Genomic DNA, 17,804 nt, shown 5'->3' with positions numbered 1-17,804 from the left:
ATTTCTGACAATTTTCTTCTGTTAGCACGCTATCCCCGAGGTTCCTGCCTTGTGCAATCTTACCGATTTTGACACAAGTCTTTTGGGATGTATATGTGCATTTTATTCTTGCTATCTGTTCAGTTGACACATGCTTTCAAACCACACATCTCTTTGATTGGTTGGCAAATTGTGAAAACAGGAAGTCAAAGGATGGAATCAACTGTGAAACAACCATAACAAGTAAAGCTTTCTGCTTAAGTGCTAAGATGGGAATGCTGTTATGAGGAACAGACAAAAAATGAGACAATAATATTGATATAATTCCGACAGGAAAAGTGAGCATTCATAATGCTCTAATTATCTTATTTTCAGGACCTTATAACCATGAAACATTTGCAGATCTTAATCCACAATATTGCTGCTAGGTATGATAAAATCTCCAAAATTAGGTGAGGGGTGTGGTAACATTTGCTGACTCGGAAATATTTGAGATAATATTTTTTGTCCGACAATCACTATCTGCATTGAACTGAAAGGGAAAAAAAAAAAAAGTTGCTGTTCTAATTTAATCCCTTCATTTATTTGCAAATATCTATTAGTTCTCACTCTGAAACAGGATTGTGGAGGTCATAGCATATTCCTTTCTTGCTTACGAGCCTTTGCAACAAGATTTCTCTTGTAATTCTTCAAAGTTGCAGTGCATCAGTCCTCCTTTGATATTATTCTCCTCTGGTGAATTCTCAAAATGAAGGATTTTACCACCAGGATAAAGAATAAAGTGAGGTCGCTCAGTCGTGTCCGACTCTTTGCGACCCCATGGACTGTAGCCTACCAGGCTCCTCTGTCCATGGGATTTTCCAGGCAGTAGTATTGGAGTGGATTGCCATTTCCTTCTCCAGAGGATCTTCCCTCCCCAGGGATCGAACCTGGGTCTCCGGCATTGTAAACAGACGCTTTGCTGTCTGAGCCACCAGGGAAGTATAAAGAATAAAAAATAAAAAATAAAAGGTATCTTCAAATCAGTAGATATGAGGAACACAGGCAAATATTAAAATGAATGAATGAGGCAATCTTCAGACAAATGTCAGAATTACTACTTCACTGATATGTAGAATGCTTATGGAGTTATTACTTTATAACTTTCAAAACTGTAAATGGACTTTAGAAGGATACGGATAAATTTTCAGGCAGGACCACTGTTGGCGATAGAGTAAGGGAAGGACAGAGAATGAACCACTCCTGTGCTAAATCTTGTTTATCTATTTTCTGAGAATTTCTATATAAATATGCTATATAAATGATATCATGTGCCATCTATTCAGATAATTAACTCTTATTTAAGGCATGATCAATATATCTCAAGGTCTACCTCTGCCTGAAAAGAATTTAGAAGAACACAATGGGGCATTTTAATGTCATTTTGTTGGAGGGAGAATAAAGAATTCATAATGAGGACTTGGTACAAAAGTGCTTGTTCATTACAAGATTAAAACCCAATACATGTATTAATCCATTTAACCTTCAAATACTATTTAAAAGACTGTTTTAGATTGAAGCACTTTTGGGGCAGTTGGATGTTCATTTCAGCCAGCCTTAATTGTATTCAAAAACCTGGTTTCTAGAAATTTAAAATTAAAGCTGGAAGAAAATAAATCTAAGGGGGAAATGTGGGGGAAAGGAGGAATAAACTAAGAGCTTGGGATTGACATATACTCACTACTGAGCTATATATAAAATGGATAGCTGGCAAGGACCTACTGTAAAGCACAGGGAGCTCTACTCAAATTCTATAATAACCTAAATGGGAAAATAATCTGAAAAAGAATGAACACAGGTATGTGTATAACTGAATCACTCGAATCACTATGCTGTACACTTGAAACTAACATTGTAAATCAACAATAAAAAATTTTTAAAAAGTTAAAGAAAAGAAAATAAATTACTCTAACCCACTTATCTCACAGATAAGGAAACTGAGGCACAAACAAAATGACTCCAGAGATCACAGCATTGATACAATGCTTGAAAGACGCCAAGGCCAGCCCAAGTCACTTCGATACTGAGCTTGTTTTCTGCTTCTGTGCATGAGGAAATAAATCTGCAACCTAGAATTATCCAGTTATCCTCAATCCCACATTGTGAAATGATTCCATTTAAGGATGTAATCAATCTTAATTGTGAAGGTCCTGCATTGATTTTCAACTCATGAATCTGCCTGAAGAGGTGATATCCTTGTCATAGTTCTAGCCCCATCCACAGTGCATTCCAGAGCTGCTCACCCACCTTGGACTAACAAAACAGTTCTTTTTGTTGTTTAATAGAAAGATGAAAAGTGAAGAAAATTTCTAAGTGTAAAGGTACACCCAAAGAGAAATCCAGAGAAAATAGCAATAATAATGCAAAATATTCAACTATATAATTTCCAAGACTTTCATTTAACTGTGTAGTCAAATAATGCTATTATTCATTTCACAGCTATAGATCAATTTGCTCATGTGTGAAACCTATGAAATAACAACAATTTTCTCTTCAGATGAATAATTCTGGTCTGAGTTAGCCATACAATTTGATGAAAATACATTATTCCAGATGGACTCCAGTTGCTGGGCAGATGGAAATGTGTAAGTAAAAGACTAAAAACCTTATTATCCTAAATTAGGTGGTCAGAGAAAGTATGAGAACATAAACTGTATCCCAAATAATTTATAAGTTTTCTGATTTTTAAAAAATCTTTTCAGGAAAAAAAAAGCTGCTAAAGAGAAAAAAATGTATGTATTTAATTTTGACAAATATTTCAGTTTTTAAAAAATCTACTTTTACAGTCAAATTTTTATCCATATATTGTAGCTATACTAAATATAATACAGTCACTTTCCATTTTCACATACTTGGCCAATTTGTCTATAAACCAAGCACATGTATTTTCAGTCTCCTTTAGATGAATGCATGGTATTCTCCCCACCCACGGGCACAGGTACAAACCAAGGGGAAATCACTGGTTTGTGTTGAGTGACATGAGGTTCTGGGCCACCTACCCATGCAGCTACTTGTGTTCTCTGTCATTGCCTGTGCCACTTCTGGACACACCTTTCTATCTAAAAATAGACTGTTGCTGGGCCCATCCACATTCATGACTTGGCCAGTCCAACAGAAATTAGCTCACAATGGGCAGCTCAACTGGGGTCCTCTGGGCAGAAGTTCCATCTTTACCTGAACCCAATACCACTTCAGAAGCTGTTTTTCAAGAAGTATGTGATTCTCCACTGCAAATGGCATGGCCTTTCTCCAGACTCCCAAAGACCTGCCTTGAGTATCTGCCACTAGATATCGCTAGAAGCTCCAAACAACATCTTTTCCCACCACTCACACCTCTGTCGACTCCGATGGATCACACAGCCTGAGGTCTTGGACCCCCACTGCAGACTAGTCCTGTTGCAGAGTCCTTTCCTTCTCTGGTGCCCTTCAAAACTGACAGCCTTCTGTGTAACCAGTGTATGGGCTACAGTAGCATTTCCAGTTTAGAAAGCACTGCCTCTAGAACTGAGAAGAACCCCACTGGGAGCAGTGTCTCCCTGCTTGTGATGGGGATGCAAAATGCAGCAATTTGACTTTTATATAGGAGAGCATATTCCACCATATCACTCATCACTGGGTATCTATAAACTTCACTGAAGTGGCAGGTCCCTGAAATTTCATCACCTACACTCAGGGATCGCCAACTCTTATTATAGAAGAGTAGACTATCTCTGTAAACTTTGAACACTCAGGCCAGTCTACAGAGCCCAAATCCTCTGGGGGTCATTTTTCCAGATGTTTCCATCCCATGTTTCAAGATCCCAGGTTTTCCAAATCAGGGCCTACAGAGACCTGCTCTGGCCGAGCATCAAAATATCTCTTCAGCTTTCAGACTCTATCAAGTTCTGAGTCTTCTCTTGGCTGTTCACTGTTCTACTGGAGGAGATAAGAGGCTCTTCATCATCATAAGGTACCAAAGAGCCTCTCCGACACTCACTCTTAGTATTTGTTTGTGAACAGCCCTCAGTTTCTCATATCCCACTGCAGGGCATCAGCATAGGATAGTTATAACCAGTTAACTCTGCTGTCCTTGCATGCCCCATTCCCACATCCTCAAATCCCTGTTTCATCACACCCAGAGGGGTGTTCTCCATTGTGATGTGTCTGCACATCCCCACTGGTGAAATCTCCAGCTATAGGGCTGCCTTCTGTGCCAGGGAATGTCCGCATCCTACATTCCTTTCAGGATGGGGCCTTCCTTGCTTGCTGGGCATTAAGTGAGCCAATCCCCAAACCCATCTTACCACCCGATTTATCAGAACATTTTTAGTATCAACTATATCAGTGCAGGCCAACCCAGAAGCAGACATCAAGATAGGATTTAAACTTGTAAGATGTTTATTAGGAAACACTCCTGTGAATGATAAAGGGAGAGGGGGCAGAAGGGGGGAGAGCTTTCAGGGCACCATGAGGTTTATCTCTGTAAAAAGAGAAAGTTTGTCATCCTGGATCAGAGGATTTCTAACTTTATAGCTCCCCCACTTCTGCATCTTCTGCTCACAAAGTTGTCAGAAGAACTAAAGGTAGGTGTAGATGGAAAGGCCTAGTTCAGAGTCCATGCTGAGAAGGTACTTTAACGACAATAGTTCCTTAATAATGTTAAGTTATATGTTCAGTGCAGAAAAAACACGGGAATAATAGGCAGAGCCCTTGCGTGTCCTTCAGAGAAATACAGTGCCCTTAATTCCATGCGTAAATAGGTAGCCATGGAGGCTGCCTCTCTCTGCATTTACAACAACCCTTATTTGTCATCAAAGTCAATGTTAAGCACTTTATATTTAGCACAAGGAAAAAAACAGGATGCACTTATCTCTTACAGACACGACCTCAAAATGTATTCTGTTTTACAACCATTATTACTAACTAAAATGCATCTCCCCTATTGTTTAAGCAGAAAGAGGAAAAATAGGGCTTGCGGCAAGAGGTAGAACAAGGCAAACAATTACTGTGTGCTGGTTGATGCCAGGCATTACTTTACACCCTTGATGAATGTCTTCTGACTTCATCCTTACAACAGCACTCTGGGGTAGGAATTATTATCCATATCTTATATGAAAATTGAGGTTTATAGAGGTTAAGTCACTGGTTCATAGTAACTCAGTTAATTATCAAAATGATTAATCATTGACTCTAGATCCTTGTATATTTCACTTTTTAAAATTTTCATCTATAAAGGGAGACTTATGTAAGAGTTATAAAAATATTTTAGCTTAAATGATTTTCTTTTCAATATAAAAAGACTTTTGGCTATATTTTAATATAATGAACTCTGTAATAATTTTTATCCCTACCTCAGTTAATACCACATTAAAGTAGTTAGTAGTTTGGTGCAAATGTATTTGCAGTTTTGGACCATGAATTTTAAATCATCATGCTGCTGCTGCTGCTAAGTCACTTCAGTCGTGTCCAACTCTGTGCAACCCCATAGACAGCAGCCCACCAGGCTCCCCCGTCCCTGGGATTCTCCAGGCAAGAACACTGGAGTGGGTTGCCATTTCCTTCTCAGAATGGGTACCATTACCATCAATACACTTTTGCAAATGAGAAATAAGTTTGTTTATTCCTGTAGCAAAAAAAAAAAAATAAAATCTGTGCTTCAGCATTCCGTGAACTCTTGGAAACTCTTCTACCTCCTGCTGGCTGTGGAAGTATTTTGCCTGCAGAAAGCTGTCCAGTTCCTTGAAGAAGTGGTAGTCAGTTGGTGAGAAGTCAGATGAATATGGCAGATGAGGCAAAATTTTTGTAGCCCGAATTGTTCCACTTTTGAAGCACTGATTGTATGATGTACAGACAGGCACTGTCATGGAGAAGAACTGGACCCATTCTGCTGACCAATACCAGTTTCGGGCATTGTCGTTTTCAGTGCATCTCATTGATTTGCTGAGTGTACTTCTCAGATATAATGGTTTCACTGTCTGCAGTGGATCGGACAGGCAGCAGATGACCAAACAGTGACCATGACCTTTTTGTGGTGCAAGTTTGGCTTTGGAAAGTGCTTTGGAGCTTCTTCTTGGTCCAACCACTGAGATGGTCATCACCAGCTGTTGTATAAAATCCACTGTTCATCACGTGTCACAATCCAATTGAGAAATGATTCATTGTTGTGGAGAATAAGAGAAGACAACACTTCAAAATGACAATTATTTTGATTTGCATCAGCTCATGAGGCACCCACTTATCGAGCTTTTTCCACTTTCCAACGTGCTTCAAATGCCAAACAACCATTGAATGGTCGACGCTGAGTTCTCTGGCAACTTCTCATAGAGTTACAAGAGGATCAGCTTTGATGATTGCTCTCAATCAGTCGTTGTCACCTTCTGATTGCTGGTCACTACACTCCTCATCTCCAAGACTCCCTTGCAGAATTTCTTGAACCACCACTACACTGTACTTTCATTAGCAGTTCCTGGGCCAAATGCATTGTTGATGTTCAAGTTTTCTCCACTCCTATACAACCTATTTTGAACTTGAATACGAATTGAATCACTCGAATTTGCTTTTTGTCTAACATCATTTCCATAATCTACAGTAAGTATAAAATACACAGCAAGTAATAAGTCATTCAGTTCAGTTCAGTTCAGTCGCTCAGTCGTGTCCAACTCTTTGCGACCCCATGAATCGCAGCACGCCAGGCCTCCCTGTCCATCACCAACTCCCGGAGTTCACTCAGACTCACGTCCATCGAGTCAGTGATGCCATCCAGCCATCTCATCCTCTGTTGTCCCCTTCTCCTCCTGCCCCCAATCCCTCCCAGCATCAGAGACTTTTCCTATAAGTCAACTCTTCACATGAGGTGGCCAAAGTACTGGAGTTTCAGCTTTAGCATCATTCCTTCCAAAGAAATCCCAGGGCTGATCTCCTTCAGAATGGACTGGTTGAATCTCCTTGCAGTCCTTAGCAAAAATCATAAAGTGAGAAATATGCATTATAGCATAGTCACATTTAAGAATGTATTCCAATAACAAACAGCAAATTTCAACAGTGCAAAACTGAAATTAGTTTTGTATCAACCTAACAGTTGTTCATAGATCTATTGCTCTCACTTAAATTTAACCTCCTTGAGGACAGTTGTCATGTCTAATTCATCTCATCCCTGCCACCCAGAACAAGGCCTAAATATTACAGCTACTTCATTTCTGTATGCTGAGCCAAATAGGAAATCTCAAACAACACAGTTAATTTTTCTTCTAATTCTCCAGTTATTTTGATATAACAGATTAGAATATTAGAGAGGAAAACACATTCTCCTCTTTATTCTGTGGAACCCACATCAACATGGAAGGACTCTCTCAAGAGTGTTAAAACTCTTCTATTTGTTAAGAATCCAAAGTTGTTTAACTAGGTTTTTCCCTTGGCTAAAAGATACATGTGTGCCATGGGAATCAACAGCAAGCCCTCATCCCAGAAATTCACCCCGAGGGTTTCCCCACTGCATGGAGAGAGGATGGGGAACGTGAAAGGAGAGAGCACCTGGGGGCTGGGGAACAGATCATGAAAGAGTCACTTCAGAAAATAAGGCTTTGACAGTGGCTTTCTGCGTTTGCATCGTGGAGCACAGGCTTAGAGACAGACGAGCCTTAGTTTGAATCCTGCATGTGGCATTAAGCTGTGTGACCTTGAACCATCTGCTGAAAACTTCTAACCACAGTTTCCTTGAGTGTTTCACACTAATACTATACTAATAGTGTTATTGTGAGAATGAAAAGAAAGAGCAAGTGTAAAGCATTTAGCACCTGGCCAGAGCAGGAGAAATACTCATTAAATACTCATTGCTACTCATTCTTATTTTTCCTTTGCATGCAACTATCTCCCCGTCTGTCTGGGCCAAATGATAACAACACTTGGAACTCATGATTTTAGTAGGTCTTTGAGTTTCCACAGCATCCTCCATCTCAGAGAACCAAAACCCTGGAAAATATAAATTCTTATCTACTTTATTTATACTAGTAAAGGCAGGAGCACACACAATGGCCAGTTATTCAAAAGAACTGTAGTATAGAAAACTAACTCCACAGGCACAAAGAAAAACCAAGTAAACCCTTAGCAGAATCTAGGTCTCTCATCTTGCAGGATTCCTCTTTAATTGGATCAGACTATCTGTTTCCAGTGGCTAAATATTATTTATTGGCAGCGTAAGTCAATGCTGCTGATATATTACTCTTTCGGGGAGTGTTTGTTTTTGGAAAACTGCTCTCAAATTTTCTAAATGTGAATTTAAAAGTCTGTCAGTCTATGTGCCGATAACACAAAACAGATTGTAAATGTAACGGGATGCAATCAAGTCAAACAAATCCAATGAGAGTGCCAGAAGGCTTAATATTAGGACTGCTCCTGTTCACAGGCTTTTGCTAATGACGGAACAATTGTTTGTGCTGATTTGTAGCTGGCATTGATATGCAGACAGCGACACTTTCATCTAAAATCCAGCTCCAAAATTTTTTTAATCCTGTCAGTGAATTTGCTGTGTCTGCAAAGAGCAACTCCAAAGAATCTTTCTCAATAATAAGAAATGGGAATATGTAAGCAGAGTCTTTAATTCTAAATCCAAGGCGTTCGTCAAAATATACAATGATTCTTTTTCTCTTTGTCATTGTTTTGTCATCTACTGGGATGCCTGCCTCTGAACTACTTATGTGAATTTATAAGTAACACATCTTTAAAATACTGAAATTGGTCAATGATGGAGGGAGGTGGGCATTAAACTACAGAAGGATATTGCAAGATTCCAAACTCATCTAACATTTCCTTCTGAAAATAAGAAAATGTAAATGCGCTCTGACTGCTGTTCACATTGACTGTGGGGACCAGTTTTTTATCAAACAGCACCTGCCTCTCTTTTCAGAGATGTCTGCGTGTGAGGATAAATGCAAACAACAAAGGCTTCGACTGTGGCAGCGGCTGCATCATTTGCTGGGAACTTGCCATTATGTTTCAGGTCAGAGACTGAGGCTTGATGCAGGGAATGGAGCTTTTAATATCAGGTGAATGGATTTTTATAAGAGGTTGGGAAGCTTTGGGTCTTAGTGAGAAAATAGTGCTTTAAAAATAGTCACATTTCTTTTGTACTGCAATTATCAGTGCATGACGAATCATTTTTTATTCTGCTTCATGTAGGCAAAGGGAAATATCCCCTACCCATCTCTGTGGGCTGGACATTTTAAGAAGTCAAAATGTTCCCGTGTTTAATCAGTTTCCTGAGAATATGCAATTTACCTCAAAGATTGATCCTGAAACCAGGCTTCTGAGGGAGGATGAACAAATGGCACAAATTCATCAATTTGTCCAGGAAGTCACTGTCACATGTTCCCTGTTTAAACAGGTAATGTTAAGTAAATTGGTAGCATTTCCATAATTCCTACTGGAAAGAAGCTCACATTGTAAGTGACCAAACATCAGAAATAATAATCAGCTTTATTAAAAATTGGGAAAAAATGATAAAAATGAAAGAACAGAACAATCCCTTGAACACAGCTCTGACTTTGATGGTGAAACCCAGGCAGATCTCTTAATGCCTCTGAGCTTCCATTTCCTTGTCTGTAAAGCAGAAATAGTCAAAGGTTCCCCTAATTGTGAATAGGAAATGGGAAAATGTGAAGAGCTTTGCAAACAGTAAAACACTTAAGAGCATCAGGAAGAAAAGGAGCTAGGGGAATGATAATAGTAACAATAAAACAATTGTAAAAGCAATTTTATTATTAAGTAATATAATGGCAATTATTATCATTACTATTGAAAATAGTAAATCTTGCCCAGAAGTGCCGAAAATTAGTAGATGGTACACCTCAGACTATGTTGTTCTTATGCTCTGGAGGAAAAGGAGACACAGAGGCCTCTTAATCCCATATGAAAAAATGAGTCTGTTCTGACTGAAGTGGACTCTAGTCACATTAACATGTATTCTTTGAAAGAAATTCTGCAGACCTTGAATTAAAATCACATCTTTCTGAGAGCCTTTTTCAAAAGCAAAGAGTGGGCTGGTTAAGGATCCTATTCTTCAGATAGTTTGCAGGGTTTCAAATGACCTTGGCCCACCTAACAGGAGTGGGGGATCACATTAACTTTTAAGGTCATATTTCTCTCTCAATAAATCAGTTGGCCACATGTTTATATAGTCTTACCCAAAGGTGCCTGTCAGTGGCAAGCATTCATTACTGTATCTCTGCTCCAAAATTCATAGCAATCCATTGCTTCAGGGACTAAAGATTTTTAAACAGCATCCTAAAAACATCACAGGAATTATGGATCAAAAACTACTGTGTAAACCAACACCCCCCAAAAATAAATATATGTTTAACACTAGATGCATTGTATATACAACTTCCCACACTCACTTTCAGGGTGAAAAGTTTTGTGATAAGAAGGTAAGGCAACGGTGGTCACACATGAAGAATCTAAGCACCACAATTCTCCGCTCAGAGATGGAGAAAGATGTGATCAGTATGTAGGTTGCCAAGCTTTTCCCTGCCTTTGGTGGTTGTAAACTGTGTCTGTTTAGATAACCACATTTCCCAGAGTCTTCTTCCCTGTGTAGTCCTGCGTTAGTGCCACCATGGAGATGTTTGCATGAGATTTGGGAGATCGAGTAAATCAGCAGGCATTATACTCAGAAGATAGTGGTTGCTTCAGTCAGAGAGGAACAGAGAGGTTTGTGTTGTCCTGTTCTCCTTGATCTATGTCCACCTTCCTATCTGACTGCCTGCTCTGCTAACCAATAACAGCCCCAGGCTACCTCCAGACCCTTTGTGGTGAATTCACAGAGGCGTTAGCCACCAAGAACGAGAAACTTTAAGAAGACTTCCCACTCGGTGCTGTTTCTGACTCCACTCTAGTGGCTGGACTTAACTGGCTCCCTGCAAGCTCTACTCTGTTTACCCACTGGAGAGTTGGGTCAAGTCAGGTTCATATATCAACACAGTTAAAGCCATATAAAGATGTTCGGTATTAGAAAAAAAAGCGTGGGCTTCAAAGCCGTTTAAATCTACGTACTCCTCATAACTCTTTCCTCTTTTCAGCTATATTACCTTAATTTTCTTAAGCCTCCATTTCTACCTTCAGGCAAAATAGTAAAAGTCTTGCCTTGGTCTTATGTGAAGAAAGTAGAAGTTCTTCCATGAGAATTCTTTATCATAGCTAGTCTTCAAGTAGGTTTGGGGCTCATGCACTCTACCTACATGAAAAGCCTAAGCAGAGACTTTAAAGCGACCCATGATTGTTAGTGCCTTGGAAGCATTTGGGAAGATCAAATATAGAAACTTTCCAAAGGAAAGCACCTTAGATCCAGGGCACAAAGTTTTTCCCAAAATATTTCCAAGAAACATGAGCTCAGTTAAGGGGGAAAAAATTGCAAACACCCAAGGTTGTTGTCATCAACAAAAACAGCAAAAAAACAGAATCTGACTTGCAAAGATTGCAAATAATTAATTTACAAACATATTTATCAATCTCATACTTTGTGTCAGACTGTCCTTGGTGCCTGGGCTCGTTGACGTATCAATGAGCAAAACTGAATTCTATCCATCTTGGTGATATTTATTATCAATGTTTAAAATGTAAGGTATGTCCCTTTAAATTTTTGAAGAGATACTAGAGGCTGTCAAGGGCTTCCCAGGTGGCAGTAAGGGTAAAGAACTCGCCTGCCAAGGCAGGAGACGTAAGAGACATGGGTTTGATTCCTGGGTTGGGAGGATCCTCTGGAGGAGGGCAGTCCACTCCAGTATTCTTGTCTGGAGAATCCCATGGACAGAGAAGCCTGGCAGGCTAAAATTCATAGGGTTGCAAAGTGTCAGACATGACTCAAGTAACTTAGCATGCACGCACAAAGAGGGTGTCAAAATTACAGGCAAATTTGATAAATAAATAGAACTTGAAGAAAAAAATAAAAATAATGATCTTGGAAATTAGAAACTCAAAAGGACAGGATAAGACACACGTTAGAAACAACTAAAGAGAGAACTCAAGATTTTATCCAGAATGTAGGACAAAGAGACAGAGGGATGAATAATATGAACTCAAGACAACAGGACATGAAAATTAGGTTAATTTCTAACACATACCCTTTCAGTGTTTCAGAAGGAGAAGTGGCAGGTGGGGGGACAGGGAGTGCAATATTCAAGAGATTGTGGCTGAGAGTTTTCCAGAAGTGAAAGATAGCAATCCTCACATTCAAGAAACACAGCAAGTCACACTGCTGTGTTGTTGTTTAATTTATTTGACAATAAAATTTAATTGTAACATATTTTATAACATTAGGTTTTGGTACCAAATGCATATTAAAAGATGGAATAAAAATGTATCTTCTATCATGTCTTCAAAAAGGGTGATGCACTCAAGGCATGAGATTTAAGGAGGCATAATCTAGAGACATACAAGGGCAGGGCTGACCCTTTTGGAAATCTGATGGTGAACACCGCCTTCAACTTTGTGCCCTGGGTGTCTCATTTGCCTCACCTCTGTCCTAGCCCTCATAGACAAAAATCTGCTTTTGTGATCTGATACTTGAAATTATCTAATTGAACATTTAAAAAAATAAACTGAGCTATTTTTATGAAGTTTATATATTTTTAAATTTACTATCTTGTAATCAAATATATATTCAATATAATACACCCTTTGTAAATGTATAGTTTATTGAATTTAACAATGTAACTAACTCCACAATCAAGATACAGATATTTCCATCATCCCCCGAAATTCACTCATGCTCTTTTGCTGTTATCTGTCCCCACCGCTGCTCCTAGGAAACCATTGATGTGATTTCTGTCATTGTAGTTTAGATTTGACTTTTTAACAATTTTATATGAATGGTATCATGTAGCATTTGTGCGTGCATGCTAAGTCACTTCAGTTGTGTGTGACTCTGCAGCCTCATGGACTGTAGCCCTCCAGGCTCCTCTGTCTGTGGGATTCTGCAGGCAGGAATATCGGAGCTGGCTGCCCCAACTTTCTCCAGGGGATCTTCCTGACCTAAGGATCCAACTTGCATCTCCTGCGGCTTTGGCGTTACAGGTGGATACTTCATCGCAGAACCATCAGGGAAGCCCTGTAGAATTTACATTTTGTTTTTAAATAACAAGATAAAATTATCTAAGGCAACACTTTTTTCCAAATGTCACATTACAGATATGAATTATCATTTTTGTAATAAATAAAAAAGCTAAGTTAGACATGTTTGTCACTCTGCTTTTTTCTTTTTACTAAGGCTTCAGAAGTACTAAAGAGATTTTGATGTACTATGTAAAAAATGTTGAAATTAGTGAAATCAGAATTTTGTACAGTATGTCTTGAGGCAAATTAGAGAATTACTATTATTTCTATACTCTTAGTTAAATCATATTTAACTTCATATTCATTTTGTTTTTTTGTCTACAGAAAGTTTGATCATGGATATAAATTAAATTTAAAAGGTACAAAGAATTTTTTTTTTAATTTTAGCCTTATAACAATCAAAATCAACATAATGGCTAAACTTGGCCAAATCACAAGTGTAATTATCTTATATCCAATGATTGGTATGCCTGGCCACTCCATATACTCTATCAAACTCTCAAAGGTTCAGTTCTGAAAGAAAAAATAATCACATCATCATTTAAGTATGTTTAAAACAGAAATTAGAGGTCACTAACAATTTTTATGCATCTCTGTATTATTTTTCTAAGGGAGATATAATACATTAAATCTTCCCTGGTGGCTCAATAGTAAAGAATCCACCTGCAAAGCAGGAGACATGGGTTCGATTCCTAGGTGGGGAAAATTGCCTGGAGAAGGAAATGGCAACTCACTCCAGTATTCTTGTCCTGGAAATTGCATGGACAGAGGAGCCTGGCGGGCTACAGTCCATGGGGTTGCAAGAGTCGGACATGACTTAGCGACTAAGCCACCACTATTGTTACATTCAAAAATCTTCTATAGGGACTTCTCTGGTGGTCCAGTGGTTAAGACTCTGTGCTCCCAATTCAAGGGGTACAAGTCTGATCCCTGGTTGGAGAACTAAGATCCTTCATGTGCTGTACAGTGTGACCAAAAAGAAAAATCTTTTATAAACTTACCAAACAGGTAACTTTTTAAACATACCAGAAGCCAAAGTGAAGTCGTTCAGTCATGTCCGACTCTTTGCGACCTCATGGACTGTAGCCTACCAAGCTCCTCCATCCATGGAATTTTCCAGGCAAGAGTTCTGGAGTGGGTTGCCATTTCCTTCTCCATGGGATCTTCCCGACCCAGGGATCAAACCCGGGTCTCCCGCGTTGCAGGCAGATGAGTTACCATCTGAGCCACCAGGGAAGCCCCCTAGAAGCCAAAATAGATGTCAATACCATTTTTTAATGATGAATCCCCTGTGACTGTTTTGCAAGCTTCTGAGAATTTTCAAACCACAATTCAGGAAATAAAATTTAACTGTTTATAGGCCGCTTATGGCTCACTAATTACTGCACGTCATCAAGAAAAATTCTCTTTAGCCAGTCACACACTCTTTGAAGTCTCTGCATTATTTTACACCATTTATCAGACCTCTCCTTCTCCCTTGTAATCCTGTCATTTTTTAATTAAGGCCAACATTGTATTACTGTCTCTCCAACCTACCTAGCTGGTTCATCTCTGCTTCTTTGCCAGTTCCTCTTCCTTCTCCACGGCTGCAACAAGGCTACAGCCTCTGCTTTTCCTCTGATTCATCTACATACTGATCCTGGTCTTGGTTCCCCAGTTCTATTTCATTTTGCAGACTGTGTTTCCTGGGTATCCCCTGTCCGCTGGCTTCATTTGGTTAGACCAAATGGGGGCACTGGAGGGAGACTGGAAGCAGCCACAGAGGCACTGAGGAAGACAGGAGGGTAAAGCGTGGGGGAAGTCAGGTTATTTCCCTCCCTCTCTGTGTCTTGGGTGTCATCTCGGATGTCTTCACTGGAGCTGGGTGGTGCAGGCTTCACTCACATGTCTGGCAATTTATTTTGGCTGCTAGCAAGGTTCTCCTTCATGTGATAACTCACCTCTCAGCAGACAAGACTGGGCTTTTTCACAGAGCGGGGTCTGAAGGTTTGGAGAGAGCAAGACTGGAACTGCGAGACCTCTTACGGCATATGGGTTCCAGAATTCACACAGTGTCACATCCCCCGTGTTCTATCAGTCAACACAAGTTACAAGGCCAGCCCTTATTCGATGGCTAGAAAAAATAGACTTTACTTCTTGATGAAAAGAGCAGAAATAATATATTACAAAGGGCCTGGACACAAGGGAATGTTATTCCTTGGGGGCCATTATTGTAACAATATGCTTTACCCCATCCCTCCAGAAATACTACCTCCATCCTAACCATGGCTTAGAGTCCTAGCTGCATGCTGTTCCTAATCTCTGGCTTGTCTCCTTAGCTCCTTCATCACCTGTTAAACCTATTATTTGCATCAGATTGCTTCTGGTTTCTGTGTTACTGATTTGAAGCTAAATGTGTGTTACCTTTCTTACTTTAACAGTGAATAACTCAAATCTGAGTCCAGCTTGGTCTCTCATCCAAAATCCAATCCTAAATGCCCATATTGCCACCTAGATTTCCTCTTCATCATCTAAAGCTGGCATATCCAAAATCTAAGTTACAGTCCTCTCTTCCAGGCAATGACCATTGTCATTTTCTCTATACTCTAAACCAGGGGGTGATTAACGATAGCCAGTGAACAAATGCACCACTGGTGGTTATACTAGAACACAGTCATGCTTGTTTATTTTTGTACCATTTATGGCTGCTTTAACACCACAGGGAATGGCAAACCACTTCAGTATTCTTGCCTTGAGAACCCCATGAACAGTATGAAAGGCAAAATGATAGGATACTGAGTAGGTGCCCAACATGCTACTGGAGATCAGTGGAGAAATAACTCCAGAAAGAATGAAGGGATGGAGCGAATGCAAAAACAATACCCAGTTGTGGATGTGACTGGAGATAAAAGCAAGGTCCGATGCTGTAAAGAGTGATATTGCATAGAAACCTGGAGTGTCAGGTCCATGAATCAAGGCAAATTGGAAGTGGTCAAACAAGAGATGGCTAGAGTGAATGTCGACATTCTAGGAATCAGCGAACTAAAATGGACTGGAATCAGTGAATTTAACTCACATGACCATTATATCTACTACTGCGGGCAGGAATCCCTCAGAAGAAATGGAGTAGCCATTATGGTCAACAAAAGAGTCCGAAATGCAGTACTTGGATGCAGTCTCAAAAACAACAGAATGATCTCTGTTGGTTTCCAAGGCAAACCATTCAATATTACAGCAATCCAAGTCTATGCCCCAACCAGTAAACTGAAGAAGCTGAAGTTGAACAGTTCTATGAAGACCTACAAGACCTTTTAGGACTAACACCCAAAAAAGATGTCCTTTTCATTATAGGGGACTGGTATGCAAAAGTAGGAAGTCAAGAAACACCTGGAGTAACAGGCAAATTTGGCCTTGGAATACAGAATGAAGTAGGGCAAAGACTAATAGAGTTTTGCCAACACAACACACTGGTCGTAGCAAACACCCTCTTCCAACAACACAAGAGAAGACTCTACACAGGGACATCACCAGATGGTCAACACCAAAATCAGATTGATTATATTCTTTGCAGCCAAAGATGGAGAAGCTCTAGGCAGTCAGCAAAAACAAGACCGGGAGCTGACTGTGGCCCAGATCATGAACTCCTTATCGCCAAATTCAGATTTAAATTGAAGAAAGCAGGGAAAATCACTAGACCATTCATGTATGACCTAAATCAAATCCCTTATGATTGTACAGTGGAAGTGAGAAATAGATTTAAGGGCCTAGATCTGATAGAGTGCCTGATGAACTATGGAATGAGGTTTGTGACACTGTATAGGAGACAGGGATCAAGACTATCCCCATAGAAAAGAAATGCAAAAAAGCAAAATGGCTGTCTGGGGAAGCCTTACAAATACCTGTGAAAAGAAGAGAAGCAAAAGCAAAGGAGAAAAGGAAAGATATAAGCATCTGAATGCAGAGTTCCAAAGAATAACAAGAAGAGATAAGAAAGCCTTCCTCAGTGATCAATGCAAAGAAATAGAGGAAAACAACAGAATGGGAAAGACTAGAGATCTCTTCAAGAAAATTAGAGATACCAAGGGAATATTTCATGCAAAGATGGGCTCAATAAAGGACAGAAATGGTATGGACATAAGAGAAGCAGAAGATATTAAGAAGAAGTGGCAAGAATACACAAAAGAGGTGGCAAGAATACACAAAAAAGATCTTCACGACCCAGATAATCACCATGGTGTGATCACTGACCTAGAGCCAGACATCCTGGAATGTGAAGTCAAGTGGGCCTTAGAAAGCATCACTACGAACAAAGCTAGTGGAGGTGATGGCATTCCAGTTGAGCTATTTTAAAACCTGGAAGATGATGCTGTGAAAGTGCTGCGCTCAATATGCCAGCACATTTGGAAAACTCAGCAGTGGCCACAGGACTGGAAAAGGTCAGTTTTCATTCCAATCCCAAAGAAAGGCAATGCCAAAGAATGCTCAAACTACCACACAATTGCACTCATCTCACATGCTAGTAAAGTAATGCTCAAAACTCTCCAAGCCAGGCTTCAGCAATACATGAACCATGAACTTCCAGATGTTCAAGCTGGTTTTAGAAAAAGCAGAGGAACCAGAGACCAAATTGCCAACATCCGCTGGATCATGGAAAAAGCAAGAGAGTTCCAGAAAAACATCTATTTCTGCTTTATTGACTATGCCAAAGCCTTTGACTGTGTGGA

The 17,804-nt window shown here is 39.7% G+C and overlaps 1 long non-coding RNA gene across 1 annotated transcript; it reads right to left on the bottom strand.

Moving 5' to 3' along the window:
• Window positions 1-4,573: 4,573 nt before the first annotated feature.
• On the bottom strand, window positions 4,574-17,567 carry LOC133249298 (uncharacterized). Its single transcript, XR_009736899.1, has 4 exons — window positions 14,128-17,567; window positions 10,176-10,275; window positions 9,271-9,364; window positions 4,574-6,950 (listed from the first exon to the last, which is right to left on the bottom strand). It is a non-coding gene; the product is annotated as an uncharacterized LOC133249298 (long non-coding RNA).
• Between the last annotated feature and the right edge of the window lie 237 nt (window positions 17,568-17,804).

This window comes from Bos javanicus, chromosome 6, assembly GCF_032452875.1.
Source record: "Bos javanicus breed banteng chromosome 6, ARS-OSU_banteng_1.0, whole genome shotgun sequence".
In the NCBI taxonomy this organism is placed as follows: Eukaryota; Metazoa; Chordata; class Mammalia; order Artiodactyla; family Bovidae; genus Bos; species Bos javanicus.
This window is presented reverse-complemented; position numbering and strand designations above follow the sequence as displayed.